This window comes from Mauremys reevesii, linkage group 4 (assembly GCF_016161935.1).
Source record: "Mauremys reevesii isolate NIE-2019 linkage group 4, ASM1616193v1, whole genome shotgun sequence".
NCBI lineage: Eukaryota > Metazoa > Chordata > Testudines > Geoemydidae > Mauremys > Mauremys reevesii.
In genome coordinates this window covers 70,193,432-70,208,729 of record NC_052626.1, presented here as the reverse complement: position 1 = coordinate 70,208,729, position 15,298 = coordinate 70,193,432, and positions in this window count along the sequence as shown.

Genomic DNA, 15,298 nt, shown 5'->3' with positions numbered 1-15,298 from the left:
ATAAATAAACAGCCTTGTGGCTATGGCTTGCTGCTGAGCAGCCAACGACAGTTTCACTATAGACAGTTATGTTTCTAAGTCCTCAAAATTACTTACTGAATGCATTATAAAAGTATCTAGGCAGGCTTTTGCTATGCCTGTAGTAAGCCTTTGGCTGGCAGCTCAGCTGAAGTAAGCCACAGGCAGAGTGAAAGCCTGCTTAGATGTTTTCCTAACACATGCAGTTTATCACCAGCAAGTCCTCAGAGAAAGAACTTGAAGGCCATACTGTTTGTTGCTTAAAATTCTGTGTAGCATTGCTGTCTTTTCATTTATAAGTATTCATACTAGAAAGTTCCTCAGTTATTAAATAATTGCTTCAATCACTTAAAGTTGCAAAATCATTCTCTGCTAAAGAGAGTTTTTTAAAAATGGAAAATCTCAACCCACATCTCTCAGATTAAAAAGCAAACATAAATGAGGATGATAATCTGATTCATTAGTTCAGCTGTATTAACTGGGCCATTATTATTTGTATTACTGTAATGCCTAAGAGCCCTGCTCATGGACCAGAACCCTCATTGTACTATAGTGTTATCTTACTGTCCCACTTGTTACATCCTTAGGATTCCTTTTAGCGTATAATATAGACTTAGTGCCCATAAAGCAGTGGTTCTCAAACTGAGGCCGCCGCTTGTGTAGGGAAAGTCCCTGGTGGATCAGGCTGGTTTGTTTACCTGCTGGGTCTGCAGGTTCGGCCGATCGCGGCTCCCACTGGCCGCAGTTTGCTGCTCCAGACCAATGGGGCCTGTGGGAAGCTGTGGCCAGCAAATCCCTTGTCCCGCGCCGCTTCCTGCAGCCCCCATTGGCCTGGAGCGGTGAACTGCGGCCAGTGGGAGCTGCGATCGGCTGAACCTGCGGACCCAGCAGGTAAACAAACTGGCTCAGCCTGCCAGGGGCTTTCCCTACACAAGCAGTGGCCCCTGTTTGCGAGCCACTGCCATAGAGTATGGTATACTCCCATTTATCCAAAACCCTATAATACACATTATCTCCTGCTGGGGGGACAACAAATAGGTTTGGATAGCAGGGAAGTTTGGATAATAGAGCAGAGACCCTCGGGCCAGGACTGCAAAAAGGAGGATGAGCCCCCGGCCATGGGGGAGGGCACCCTGCTGTTGAATGGCTCCTGCGGCAGTGCAGGGAGCATCTGCAGCCCCACTGTCATGGGAGCAAGAGAGCGGGGCCATGACAGCAGAGGTGCAAGGTGCAGGGAAGGCTGCCATTCGGAGGGGGGGCAAAGCAGAGTCCTGGCTTTGGGTCTCTGCTCTCCCTGACCCTTGCACCTGCATGGATCGGGTGTCACCAGCCCTGTGGCAATGCAGGGAGCCTTCTGCAGCCCTGCTGCCATGGGAGTGAGTGAGCAGGGTAGAGCAGAGGCCCAAACCCAGAGTGCAAGGAGGATGAGCCCCCAGCTTCGGGAAAGGCCACCCCGCTGCTGAAAGGCTCCTGCCCTCCTGATTATCAGAACTCCCAATTGCCCAAATAAAATCCATGTCCCCCCATGCTATTCAGATAATTGGGCGTATACTATACCAATGAAAGTGTTTTCTTCCTAATTGTTGGTCACTTACATACCATAGCCCTTGCCATATGATACCAAATCTCCCTGTCAGGTACGTAGAGATACAGATTCATTCTTAAGTGAGTGGTTGTTAAGAAAGCTGAGACATTGAAACTTATTGCATTCAATGTGCAACAACTGATACTAATTGAGCATAGCTTAAGCAGGAATCTGTAGCCAACCTGCAGATTAAAATAGAAGGAAGCACATCCAAAGCAGAAACATTGCTCTAAAAATTTGAATACTTTAGTGGCCTGATACCATCTGATGCTCAGAGAAAGAAAAGCAATAACTTAACAGTGATTTATGCTGGAATTTTCAAAAGTCTGTGCAAGTACAAGTCGATATTGTACCATATATCTTGCTTCAGAATATGGTTGGCCACTTGGGCTTTCAACACAAGTGTTTAGTCTCCTGAGCACTCCAATGAGGTAAATAGTCTAGGAGGGCAGTTCTGGGATGTGGTTAAGGGAGGGACCACTCAATTGAGATTTCGAAAGCATTTTGTGGTCTCCATACTAAACCAGCGATACAAATTAAGCCACCACTCACTCTTTCATTGTTCAAATCATAGCTCCCAGACACGGTGCTCTCAAATGAAGCTTTAAAAAAAATCAAACACATGTAGGAAAGCATGGGAGAGGAAAAACAGAATTACATGGCATAGCGCATGGGGTAAGTCCAGGGCATCTGAGGAGGTTTGGGGGGGTTTTCATATCAGTTAGGGGCTTCAGCACCCCATCACACCATGCTACACTTGGATTCTGTGTTCCTTGCTCTGTGCCTCCTTGCTCTGCTACTAACAGTCTGTGCTCCAGGGCCAGAAGCCCCCCCCCCGCCCCGCCCACACACACACACAAGTACTCGGATACCCTGCACCTTCAAGGACTGGACCAGCCCCCTTCACTTGGTGTCCTTGAGTGGCAACAGAAGGTGCTGCACACTGCAGTACACAGAATGATAGGAATGTAGGGCTGGAAGGGACAATGGGAGGTCAGCAAATCCAGCCCCCTGCACTGAGGCAAGACCAAGTATACCTAGACCATCCCTGGCAGGTGTTTGTCTGACCTGTTCTGTAAAAAAATCCCTCCAGTCAGAGGGATTCTCCAAACCTCTCTTAGAAGCCTATTCCAGAGTTTAACTACCCTTATAGTTAAAAGTTTACCTAATGTCTAACCTAAATCTTCCTTGCTTCAGATTAAGTCCGATTACTGCTTGTCCTGCCTTCAATGGATATAGAGAACAATCAATCACTGTCCTCTCTATAACAGCCCTTAACATATTTGAAAAATATTATCTGGTCCACCGCCCCTTAGTTTCCTTTTCTCAGGACCAAACATGCCCAGTTCTTTTAACTTTCCTCAGAGGTCAGGTTCTCTAAATCTTTTATCATTTTTGTAGCTCTCTTCTGGACTCTCTCCAATTTATCCACATCTTTCCTAAAGTGTGGTGGACAAAACTGGACTTAATGCTCCTGCTGAAGCCTCACCAGTGCCATGTAGAGCAGGACAGTTACCTCTACTCCTGAGGGAATTCTGCACTACTGCGCATGTGCATAATTAATGAGCCCTGCAGATTTCTATTTTTTTGCGCAGAAAAAAGCTTCTGCTAAAATGTTGCTGTGGTTATGCCTTTTGCCCACCAGAGGGTGCTGTGGCAATAGAACAAAGCTGCAGCTCCCACCAGGGAAGGAAGAAAGAGAGAGCTGCCTTCTTTGCAGTGACTCTCAGGCCAGGTCAGGAGACAGGGGCTATGAGGAGACAGACAGCGTGGGGAGCTGGGGGGGTCATAAGGGCTAGTGGGGAAGGACAGACTGGAGCAGGGGCTGAATGGGAGTAGAGGCACAGGGTCACAGGGGGGAGGGAGGTGCAGAGACACATGGGGATGGGGGGGGGTACAGAGCTACATAGGGACAGGGGAGTGGCTGGGTGAGGGCACAGAGACACATGGGGACAGGGGCAAATGTTCCTGACTAATTGGAAGAGGCTAGGGGTCAGCCAGAGTCTGCATGGGGAAAGCTTCCTAACAATCCCTCCCCACCTCCCCCCTCCTCCCAAAAAAACCCTGTTCCATACTTTTCCCACCCATACCCAACAACCCTCCAAGTTCACACCAGGCTCCTTCCCAGCAATTTACTTTCCTCTCCCTCAGCTCCTCCATTTCCCCTGACTCCCCCAAGCCTTTGCTCTGCTTCTGATGAGTGCGGGAAATATGGTTCTGTAGTGAGGCGGCCTGGCTCCCAACGGCCCCTGAGAGAGAGGAACCAGAACAGCCACCTCAGTGGGCGGAGCCACCGCCGCCTGTTCCCGCCCCCCGGAAGTCAAGGGGCGGGACAGGAAGTATAAAAGCCCGGCCTCAACACTCAGTTGGAGCCCAGCGGCCGGAGAGGACGGACGCTCCTGTTCAGGCTCCTGCCGGACCGAGCCTCCCTCGAGCCAGGTACCCTGACGCGGACGGACCGAGCCTCCCTCGAGCCAGGTACCCTGACGCGGACGGACCGAGCCTCCCTCGAGCCAGGTACCCTGACGCGGACGGACCGAGCCTCCCTCGAGCCAGGTACCCCGAGGTGGACCGGCCGAGCCTGCCCCGAGCCCGGTACCCCGAGGAGCTGCCCGAGCGTTCCCGTGACCCGAGTCCGGAGGAGCAGCCCGACCTAGAGAGCCCTCAGCACGACGAGGAGCCCATGGTGTGGGACCCCGCTGCAGAGCCCAGCGAGGAGCAGGTACCCATGGAGGGGGAGATGGAGTGTAGCCCGGGGGTAGCCGACCCCTGTCCGGCTGAGGGCACTGACGTGCCCATGTCAGTGTGTTGCGGCCAGGATCCCCACTGACTGCAGCGGATCCACGCCGCTGTTAGGGACCCGGGCTGGGACACAGTGGAGTGAGTGGGCCTGTGTCCCCCCTGCCACCCCACTCACGGGTGGCAGACTCCCCCTCCTACCAGCGGTCAGGCAGAGAAGCCTGCACTTACCTGCTGTGGCTCAGTGCCTAATACAAGGACCTGAGCCTTGAACTATAGTTTATTGCCCCACCCTGGGGCTTACTGACTATTGTTGCTCAGCTCCTGCTACAAGGACCTGAGCCTTGGACTATTGTTTATTGCCCCACCCTGACCTAGGGCTAGGGATTGCTGACTATTGTTGCTCAGCTCCTGAGACAAGGACCTGAGCCCCTGGGACTATTGTTTGTTGCCCCACCCTGACCTAGGGCTGGGGATTGCTGACTATTGTTGCTCAGCCCCTGAGACAAGGACCTGAGCCCCTGGGACTATTGTTTGTTGCCCCACCCTGACCTAGGGCTGGGGCTTACTGACCATTGTTGCTCAGCCCCTGATGCAAGGACCTGAGCCCTGAACTATTATTATTGCTCAGCTCCTGATGCAAGGACCTGAGCCCTGAACTGTTATTGCTACTCAGCTCCTGATGCAAGGACCTGAGCCCTGAACTGTTATTGCTACTCAGCTCCTGATGCAAGGACCTGAGCCCTGAACTATTATTGTTGCTCAGCTCCTGCTGTAAGGAGCTGAGCCTAGAACTGCTGTGTTTGGTGCCCCGCCCTGATTGAGGGCCTGGGCTTAGCTTGTTAACTTTCTTGCTGCTCAGCCTGCAGTGGGATCTGAGCTCCCTGGATTCTTGTGTGCTGCCCCGCCCTGAGCTAGGGCTTGGGGCTTACTGACTTTGTAACTGCTCAGCTCCGGCTGCCAGGACCGGAGCTTAGAACTGGTTCGCTGGCCCGCCCTGAAGGAGGGTCATGGCTTATTGACTTTGTGGGTGCTCAGCCTGCGGAAAGGGTCTGAGCCTAGACCTAGTGTCTGCTGTCCCGCCCTGACTGAGGGCTGGGACTCATTGCATTAACCGTGTGCCTTCTGTTCCGCCCCTGCTTGAGGGGCAGAACCCCAAAACCTTCAGAACCCGGAGACTGATTGGGACCGTGTAGTGAGGCGGCCTGGCTCCCGACGGCCCCTGAGAGGGCACGGCCCCAACCTTGGACTATTACACGTGGTGCCTTCTCTGAGGACCTTTTTGCCCAGAATGTGGGCACGAACTCTAGACACCGGTGAAAAGGGGGCAACAGGAGAGAGATCTCCCGCAAGAGAGATGGACCTATCCCAGCTCCTGACCCTCATCACTGAGAGCCAGGAACGACAGCAGGCGGCCCAGGCGCGACACCAACAGGAGCACCAGGCCGCCCACCAGCTGCAGCAGCAGCAGCTCGTAGAGCAGCTGGGGGTCCAACAACGGCAGCTGATTGCGGACCTGGTTACCCAACACCAGGACTTCCAGCAGAAATGTGTTCAGCAGCTTGCAGCGGCTCTAGCCCGACCGGGGGAACCCCTACCCGGGGGCACCGCAGGAGCTCCGCGACCCAGCCCCCCAATTCGGTTGACAAAGATGGGGCCCGAGGATGATCTGGAGGCTTTTCTTGTCACCTTTGAGAGGGTGGCTGTTGTCGCAGGCTGGAACCAGGAACAGTGGGCCACCATCCTGGCCCCATACTTAACGGGGACTGCCCAGACGATCTACCGAGGTCTGTCGGTGGAAGCGGCCCAGGACTACAACTTAGTGAAGGCCGCTATTCTGGACGCACTGGACGTGAGCCCCGAGACCTACCGACAACGGTTTAGGAGCCTGTCCTATCCCCCGGGGGCCCGGCCGCGGATGGTGGCTCAGGAACTACGGGAGACCTGCAAAAAGTGGCTACAGCCCGAACGCCGGACACCAGAAGAGCTGATGGAACAAATTGTATTGGAACAATTTGCCCATGTACTTCCGCCGAGGGGAAGATCCTGGGTCCTACGCCACAGGCCGACGATGGTGTCAGCGGCCGTTGCCTTAATGGAGGACTTCCTCGCGGCTGAGACCCCGTCGGGGTCAGCTGGCCAGGCGGTCCCGGGCCGGACGGAGCGCCCCAACCCGGAAAAGAGGGGGACGCCCCCCCGGGCAGCCATAAGTGTTCCCTCCCGCGGCGTAGAGGGCCGGGCCCGGATGGCCGCGCCCTCCGGAAGACCCACACGGACCCCAGCGCCCACAGCCAGAGAGTACAGCCGGAAACCCCCCGGGGGTGACCCTGGGGCCCGGGAGCGGACAGAGCGAGCCACCTTGGGGCCCTGTTTCTCCTGCGGAAACTACGGCCATTTGCAGCGGGATTGCCCTGAACTGGAGTGTGCATTTGGCCAAGTCTACTCAGGGGAAGGCCGTGCCCGACGTCCGCAAGTGGCCAAGATCACCGTGCCCGTGGTCATTGAGGGACGCCAGGTGGTGGCACTCCTCGACTCAGGCTGTGGCCAAACGCTGGTCTGCCAGGACTTAGGCCCGCCGGCGGACGGCCACCTGGAGAAGATTCCACTGCAGTGTATCCACGGAGATATACAAGCCTACCCCAGCGCCCAGACCCAACTGACCATCGATGGGATCACCCGGCGGATGAAGGTGGGGCTTGCACCCCGGCTGGCGTACCCGGTGATCCTGGGGCGGGACTGGCCCGACTTCACCACCGTATTGCGCCGCCACCTTGAGGGTAGCCCGCAGGCCACGCCGGCACTAGAAGGGGAGACCCCCGTCCCTACCAGTTCCACGGGAGGACGTGAAGACCCTCCCCGAGGGGGAAGAGGGGATCCCTCGACAACCACAGATTTTTGCCGGGACCAACGGGCCGACCCCACACTCAAACAGATCTACGAGCAGCTGGCCTCCGTGGAGGGGAATATTCTCGACTCCCAGCGAGCGGCGCAGTGGCCGCACTTTGAGCTACGACAAGAGCGCCTTTATCGCATGGAGAAGGACCCCCGCACCGGGGAAACACGGACACAGCTGCTCGTGCCGCGGTGTCACCGCCGGGCGGTCATGAAACTGGCCCACGATGTCCCAGCGGCTGGGCACCTCGGGCATGACAAGACGCTGGCCCGGATCCTGGGGCGTTTCTTCTGGCCCGGGGTGTACCAAGAAGTAAAGGACTATTGCAATTCGTGTCCGGACTGCCAGTTGGCCGCCCCTGCCCGGACCCCTAAGGCACCATTGATACCGATGCCTTTAATGGAAACCCCCTTTGAACGCGTGGCCGTGGACCTGGTAGGACCCCTCCCGAAGAGCAGCGCGGGGTTCCAGTATATTTTAGTGATGATGGACTATGCCACCAGGTTCCCCGAAGCCATTCCTCTTCGAAACATCTCAGCCCGCACCATTGCCATGGAACTGGTGAAGGTCTTCGCCCGGGTCGGCCTACCCCGGGAGCTCCTCACGGACCAAGGAACCAATTTCACGTCCCCGCTGCTCAAACAAGTTTGCGAAATCCTGGGGGTCAAGCAACTCCGCACCTCTGTCTACCATCCCCAGACTGATGGATTAGTGGAGAGGTTTAACCGGACGCTGAAAGGGATGCTGCGTCGGTTTCCCCAAGAGGACCTTCGCCGGTGGGACCAGCTCCTTCCGCCCCTGCTCCTAGCCATACGAGAAGTCCCCCAGGCGTCGACGAAGTTCTCCCCCTTCGAATTATTGTATGGGCGGCGACCCCGGGGCCTCTTGGATCTCATGAGAGAAACCTGGGAACAGGCTCCCTCCCCGGCCCAGGGTCTCTTACAGTATGTGCTTCAACTTCAGGAGCGCCTAAAGCAGGCGGGGGATCTGGCACGGGAAAACTTGAAAGCCGCCCAGGACACGCAAGCCCAGACCTATAACCGAGGCGCCCAGACTCGGGACTTCCAACCCGGGGACCGGGTATTACTCCTCCTCCCGTCCAGTGAATCAAAAATCCTGGCCCGGTGGCAAGGGCCATATGAGGTGGTCAGAAAGGTGGGCCCGGTCACGTATGAAATCAATCAGCCGGACCGGAAGAAGAAGATTCAACGCTACCACGTCAACCTCCTCAAACCCTGGAAGGAGCGAGAAGGGCTGTTGATTAACCCCTACCCGCCAGAACCAGAACTGGGGCCCCAGGTTCCCCAACCCGGAGACGCCGAGGAACCCCAGCTCGGGGAGACCTTAACCGAGGAACAGCTCCAACAGACCCGGTGCCTCCTGCGAGCTTTTTCCCACACCTTTACGGACCAACCGGGACACACCTCCCTGGTATACCATCGGATCCAGACAGAGCCGGGGGTGGTGATCCGGGGGACGACCCGGCCCCTGCCCTACCATAGGAAGCAGGTCGTGGAGAAGGAGGTACGAGCAATGTTGGATTTGGGGGTGATAGAGCCGTCGCAGAGTGAGTGGCGCAGCCCGGTAGTGTTGGTACCCAAACCCGACGGCTCGCAGCGCTTCTGTATCGACTTCCGACGCGTTAACGCCATCTCCAAATTCGACGCCTATCCCATGCCCCGGATAGATGAGCTGTTGGCCCGCCTGGGGAGGGCCCACTACATCACCACCCTAGACCTAAGTAAGGGATATTGGCAGATCCCTCTGGAGCCCGCCTCCCGCGAGAAAACTGCCTTTGCCACTCCCTCCGGTCTCTACCACTTCACCAGGATGCCCTTCGGCCTCCACGGGGCCCCGGCCACCTTTCAGCGCCTAATGGACCGCCTCCTCCAGCCCCATCAGGACTATGCCGCCGCCTATCTCGACGACGTTGTGATCTACAGTCCACAGTGGGAGCATCACCTGGAGAGAGTCGCCGCTGTCCTGAGGTCCCTGAGGAAGGCCGGCTTAACCGCCAACCCGAAAAAATGTCGCATCGGTTGGCAAGAGACTAAGTACTTGGGGTATGCTATCGGGCATGGGCAGGTAAAACCCCTGATCGGCAAGGTCCAGGCCATCGCAAACTGCCCCCCGCCGACCACGAAGCGCCAGGTGCGGCAGTTTCTAGGCTTGGCCGGTTATTATAGGCGGTTCATCCCCCAATTTGCGACGATTACAGCCCCCTTAACGGGGCTCCTAACAAAGGACAGCCCACGGCAGGTGAACTGGACTACTGAGTGCGACAGGGCCTTTCGGACTCTTAAGACGTGCCTCTGCAGCGAGCCGGTCTTGTATAGCCCCGACTTTAACCAGCCGTTTATCTTACAGACCGACGCCTCAGAAGTGGGACTCGGGGCTGTCTTGTCCCAAGACGTAGGGGGTGAGGAGCATCCGGTTCTGTACATTAGCCGGAAGCTGTTTCCCCGCGAAAAAAACTATGCGGTGGTCGAGAAGGAAGCCCTCGCCGTGAAGTGGGCTTGTGAAGCGCTCCGATACTACATCCTGGGAGTCCCCTTCACCTTGGTCACCGACCATTCCGCCCTTCAGTGGTTGGCCCGGATGAAGGACCACAACATGCGGGTGCAGCGCTGGTACCTGGCCCTCCAGCCATTTGCCTTCACGGTCCACCATAGAGCCGGTAAGGACCATGCGAACGCGGACTTCCTCTCTCGGCTGGGGGGTGTGGAATGGGCTGGCCCCGCTGCTCGGGAACCAGCCTTGAGGGGGGGGCCGTGTAGTGAGGCGGCCTGGCTCCCGACGGCCCCTGAGAGAGAGGAACCAGAACAGCCACCTCAGTGGGCGGAGCCACCGCCGCCTGTTCCCGCCCCCCGGAAGTCAAGGGGCGGGACAGGAAGTATAAAAGCCCGGCCTCAACACTCAGTTGGAGCCCAGCGGCCGGAGAGGACGGACGCTCCTGTTCAGGCACCTGCTGGACCGAGCCTGCCCAGAGCCAGGTACCCTGACGCGGACGGACCGAGCCTCCCTCGAGCCAGGTACCCTGACGCGGACGGACCGAGCCTCCCTCGAGCCAGGTACCCTGACGCGGACGGACCGAGCCTCCCTCGAGCAAGGTACCCGGACGTGGACCGACCAAGCCTCCCTCGAGCCAGGTACCCCGAGGTGGACTGGCCGAGCCTGCCCCGAGCCCGGTACCCCGAGGAGCTGCCCGAGCGTTCCCGTGACCCGAGTCCGGAGGAGCAGCCCGACCTAGAGAGCCCTCAGCACGACGAGGAGCCCATGGTGTGGGACCCCGCTGCAGAGCCCAGCGAGGAGCAGGTACCCATGGAGGGGGAGATGGAGTGTAGCCCGGGGGTAGCCGACCCCTGTCCGGCTGAGGGCACTGACGTGCCCATGTCAGTGTGTTGCGGCCAGGATCCCCACTGACTGCAGCGGATCCACGCTGCTGTTAGGGACCCGGGCTGGGACACAGTGGAGTGGGTGGGCCTGTGTCCCCCCTGCCACCCCACTCACGGGTGGCAGACTCCCCCTCCTACCAGTGGTCAGGCAGAGAAGCCTGCACTTACCTGCTGTGGCTCAGTGCCTAATACAAGGACCTGAGCCTTGAACTATAGTTTATTGCCCCACCCTGGGGCTTACTGACTATTGTTGCTCAGCTCCTGCTACAAGGACCTGAGCCTTGGACTATTGTTTATTGCCCCACCCTGGGGCTTACTGACTATTGTTGCTCAGCCCCTGAGACAAGGACCTGAGCCCCTGGGACTATTGTTTGTTGCCCCACCCTGACCTAGGGCTGGGGCTTACTGACCATTGTTGCTCAGCCCCTGATGCAAGGACCTGAGCCCCTGGGACTATTGTTTGTTGCCCCACCCTGACCTAGGGCTGGGGCTTACTGACCATTGTTGCTCAGCTCCTGATGCAAGGACCTGAGCCCTGAACTATTATTGTTGCTCAGCTCCTGCTGTAAGGAGCTGAGCCTAGAACTGCTGTGTTTGGTGCCCCGCCCTGATTGAGGGCCTGGGCTTAGCTTGTTAACTTTTTTGCTGCTCAGCCTGCAGTGGGATCTGAGCTCCCTGGATTCTTGTGTGCTGCCCCGCCCTGAGCTAGGGCTTGGGGCTTACTGACTTTGTAACTGCTCAGCTCCGGCTGCCAGGACCGGAGCTTAGAACTGGTTCGCTGGCCCGCCCTGAAGGAGGGTCGTGGCTTATTGACTTTGTGGGTGCTCAGCCTGCGGAAAGGGTCTGAGCCTAGACCTAGTGTTTGCTGTCCCGCCCTGACTGAGGGCTGGGACTCATTGCATTAACCGTGTGCCTTCTGTTCCGCCCCTGCTTGAGGGGCAGAACCCCAAAACCTTCAGAACCCGGAGACTGATTGGGACTGTGTAGTGAGGCGGCCTGGCTCCCGACGGCCCCTGAGAGGGCACGGCCCCAACCTTGGACTATTACAGGTTCTGTATTGTAGTTTAAATGAATTATAACTCAGAGTTCTGTATTAATATGCCTAGTAAGGAATCTATTTGTCAAATATTTCCTGAATCTTTATTTGTTGTCTGTATTGTTACAGACATACTTGCTGACATTTCTTTTGAAATAAATGACCCAAAATAATTGAAACTGGTGTGATTATATTGTGTTATTTTGACAAATAAAATATGCAAATTTTTGCAGAATTTTAAAATATTGTGTGCAGAATTTTTTGTTGAAGAATTTTTAATTTTTTGGTGCAGAATTCCACCAGGAGTATACCTCCCAAGTTTTACAGACAATACTCCTGTTAACACACCTCAGAAATATCAGTCTTTTTAGCAACTGGATCACCTTGTTAGCTCATATTCAATTTGTGATCCACTATAACCCCCAGTTCCTTTTCTACAGTACTATTGCCTCACCAGCTATTCCCCATTTTGTATTGGTGCATCTGTTTTTTCCTTCCTAAATGCAGTTCTTTGCACTTTTCTTTATTTGAATTTCATCTTGTTGATTTCAGACCAATTCTCCAATTTGTTAAGATTATTTTGAATTTTAATTGTGTTCTTCAAATGCTTGCAACCCATGTCAACTTGGTGTCATCTGCAAATTATTTAAGTATACTCCCTGCTCTGCTATCTAAGTCATTAAAGAAAATATTGACTACTACTGTTCCCAGGACTGAACCATATGGGACCCCACTATATATGTCCTCCCAGTTTGACAGCAAATCATTAATAAACTGCTATTTAAATATGGTCTTTCAACCATTACACATCTACTTTATAGTAATTTCTCCTAGCCTACACCAGCCATCCTACACAGGCATAACATTATTGATGTCAATTAGTCCTATTAGCCCTTAATAACCGTCTTTCCCTGACCTCCTTACAGAATCTATAAACAAACAAATGAAGGAAGGACATTTCTTATTCTAACAGGCACAGGCTGTCCAGAGGGTCAGGCTCTTCCCAGAAGCCATTATGAACATATTTGATGAGCAAAAAGAACAGGAGTACTTGTGGCACCTTAGAGACTAACAAATTTATTTCAGCATGAGCTTTCGTGAGCTACAGCTCACTTCTTCGGATGCATAGAATGGAACACACAGACAGGAGATATTTATACATACAGAGAACATGAAAAGGTGGAAGTATGCATACCAACAGGAAGAAACTAATCAATTGAGATGAGCTATCATCATCAGGAGCCAAGCTCTAAGATACAACCGTATTTGCTCCAATCCCTTAGACAGAGATAAACATCTACAAGATCTCTATCAAGCATTCTTAAAACTACAATACAACTGCCACTGACACCGACTTGGAATAAAATCGATTGACCTGAAAGGATCTATATTATAGACTTTTATGTTAAGATAAAAAAAATCTTCCTAGACTAGGATTGAGTAAAATTGACACTTTAGTATAATACTTACATTTGATGGGTTATATTTGTTTGTTTTTTTAATAAACATTGAACATTGTAGGTAAATACATTACATTCTTGCTATTCTGTCTAATAACCATCTGTCTTTTTTCTGTAATTTTCTTTTGTTTACTCAGGGGCGGCCCATTCATATAGGTGAATTAGGCAGTCGCATAGGGTGCCAAGTTAAATGGGGCACCAAATTTGAGGAAAAAAATCAAATTTAAAAAAAAAAAAAGAAAAAAATGAAAAAGATGGAAAAAATACAAATAAAATAATGAAGATGTCATTATTTCAATTCCTGTGCATGTATGGAGGGAATATGAATTATAATTCATTTCTCTACATTTCTGAGAATTTATTAAGATGTCAAATCTTTTATTTACTGCAAAAATAAATAATATTTTAGCAATTTCTTTTTCAATTTGTGATGTAGGGTCAAAATGACCCATTCCGCACTTTTGATAAGCAATAACTCAGCCACAATGAAACACATCCGCTAGCGGCAAGAGCTGCAATGCTAGTGACACCTAACTCAAATATACATCAAGGTCGCATAGCTGGAAATTCATGTAGAGCGGAGATATCACGAGTTGATACATGTCAAACGGTCATTTTAACACACATTGCAGGTAGATGGTTAAGAATCAAGCGAATACTGTGGAAAATTGTTTTTCTTGGTGCCAAAGAATAAAGAATAACATCTTTCAGCATTATAAATCCAAAATGTAAGTATCTTTAAGCGTTATTAAACCATAGCATTATTTTCAGGCTGTATAATTATGAACTTTTCTTTGTTATAACTGGTTCATATGTAATAAATAAGGTCCATAAAAGAAAAGTAACAGTGTTAACGCTTAATAGACTATAAAAGCGATGACGTCACACTCCAAGCGGGTAACCCTGAGGAAGGGGATTACTTTCCAGACAACCGGTGTCGGGTTACAATGTCAAAAAAGGTCATTTTGCCCGTGTAAACACTGTAACTAACTGTTTTAATAGGTAAGTGAGTGTATGTTACTAATCATTGAACCTTTAAGCAGTGAAAAGACATGTTGGGATGGCTGCAATGTGGTTTAAATCACCAACCATATGGTTGTGGGTGTGTCAGCCATCCTTAACGCTATAATGCTTGCAGTCGGGAGCACAGTACATAACAATATTGAAATGCTCCATGGCAGAAAGAGGAAAAAGAAAAGCTTCAGGAGCTGAGTATCCTAAATGAAAGGCTGAGAAGGAAAAGGACCAAGCAAAACGTCAGAGATCCTTCCTGAAATATCTTCTCTTTAATCCAAATAAAGATGGAAGCAGTTCACAGAATCCAGAATAAGGAATTTTACTTCGTGAGGAGCTTAGCTCACATTCGCATGGAAGCAGTTTGGAAAATCAAGATGAAGGTATATTACTTCGATATGAGGGTAGCTCACATCCACAAAAAAGCAGTTTGGAAACTCATGATGATGGAAACTTACTTCTAGATGAAGGCAGCTCACAGCATCAGGCTGATATGGAAGTGGAGAAAATTTATTCACCTTCAAAGACACATGCAGAAATTGAAGTAAATGAAGTAGAAGGAAGAAAGGATGAGGAAGTTACAAACAAGTTACAGTATACAGACCCAGCTTCATGTCCCAGATGTGATGACAGTGTGTGGCAAATTCTCATGGAACATGGACCCAAAAAAGTTCATGAATTTCCCTTCCCTACGGATGGAAATAAAATAAAATTCTCAGCTCAGTATTACAAGAGGAAACTCATTAATGGGGAAGAAATTCATCAAAACTGGTTACAATATTCAGTGTCGAAGGACTCTGTGTTTTGCTTTTGCTGCAAGTTGTTTAGAAATCAAGCAATTGATACGTCACTTACTGAAAATGATTCAAAGGACTGGAAAAACGTATCTTCAATTCTCTCTTCACATGAAAGAAGTACAGAACATTTGGAATGTTTTCAAAATTGGAAAGAACTTGAATTACTTGAAAAAAAGAAAAAACTATCTATGAAGAAAATTTACATGTGATCAAGGAAAAAGAATAATATTGGCAACGAATGTTAGAGCATCTGACTGCTTTAGTGAGAGTTCTCGGTGGCCAACATTTAGCATTCTGCAGCTGCGGTAGAAATGAAAAATTATACACTCCAGATAATGGAACCTTTTTTAAAATTTGTTGA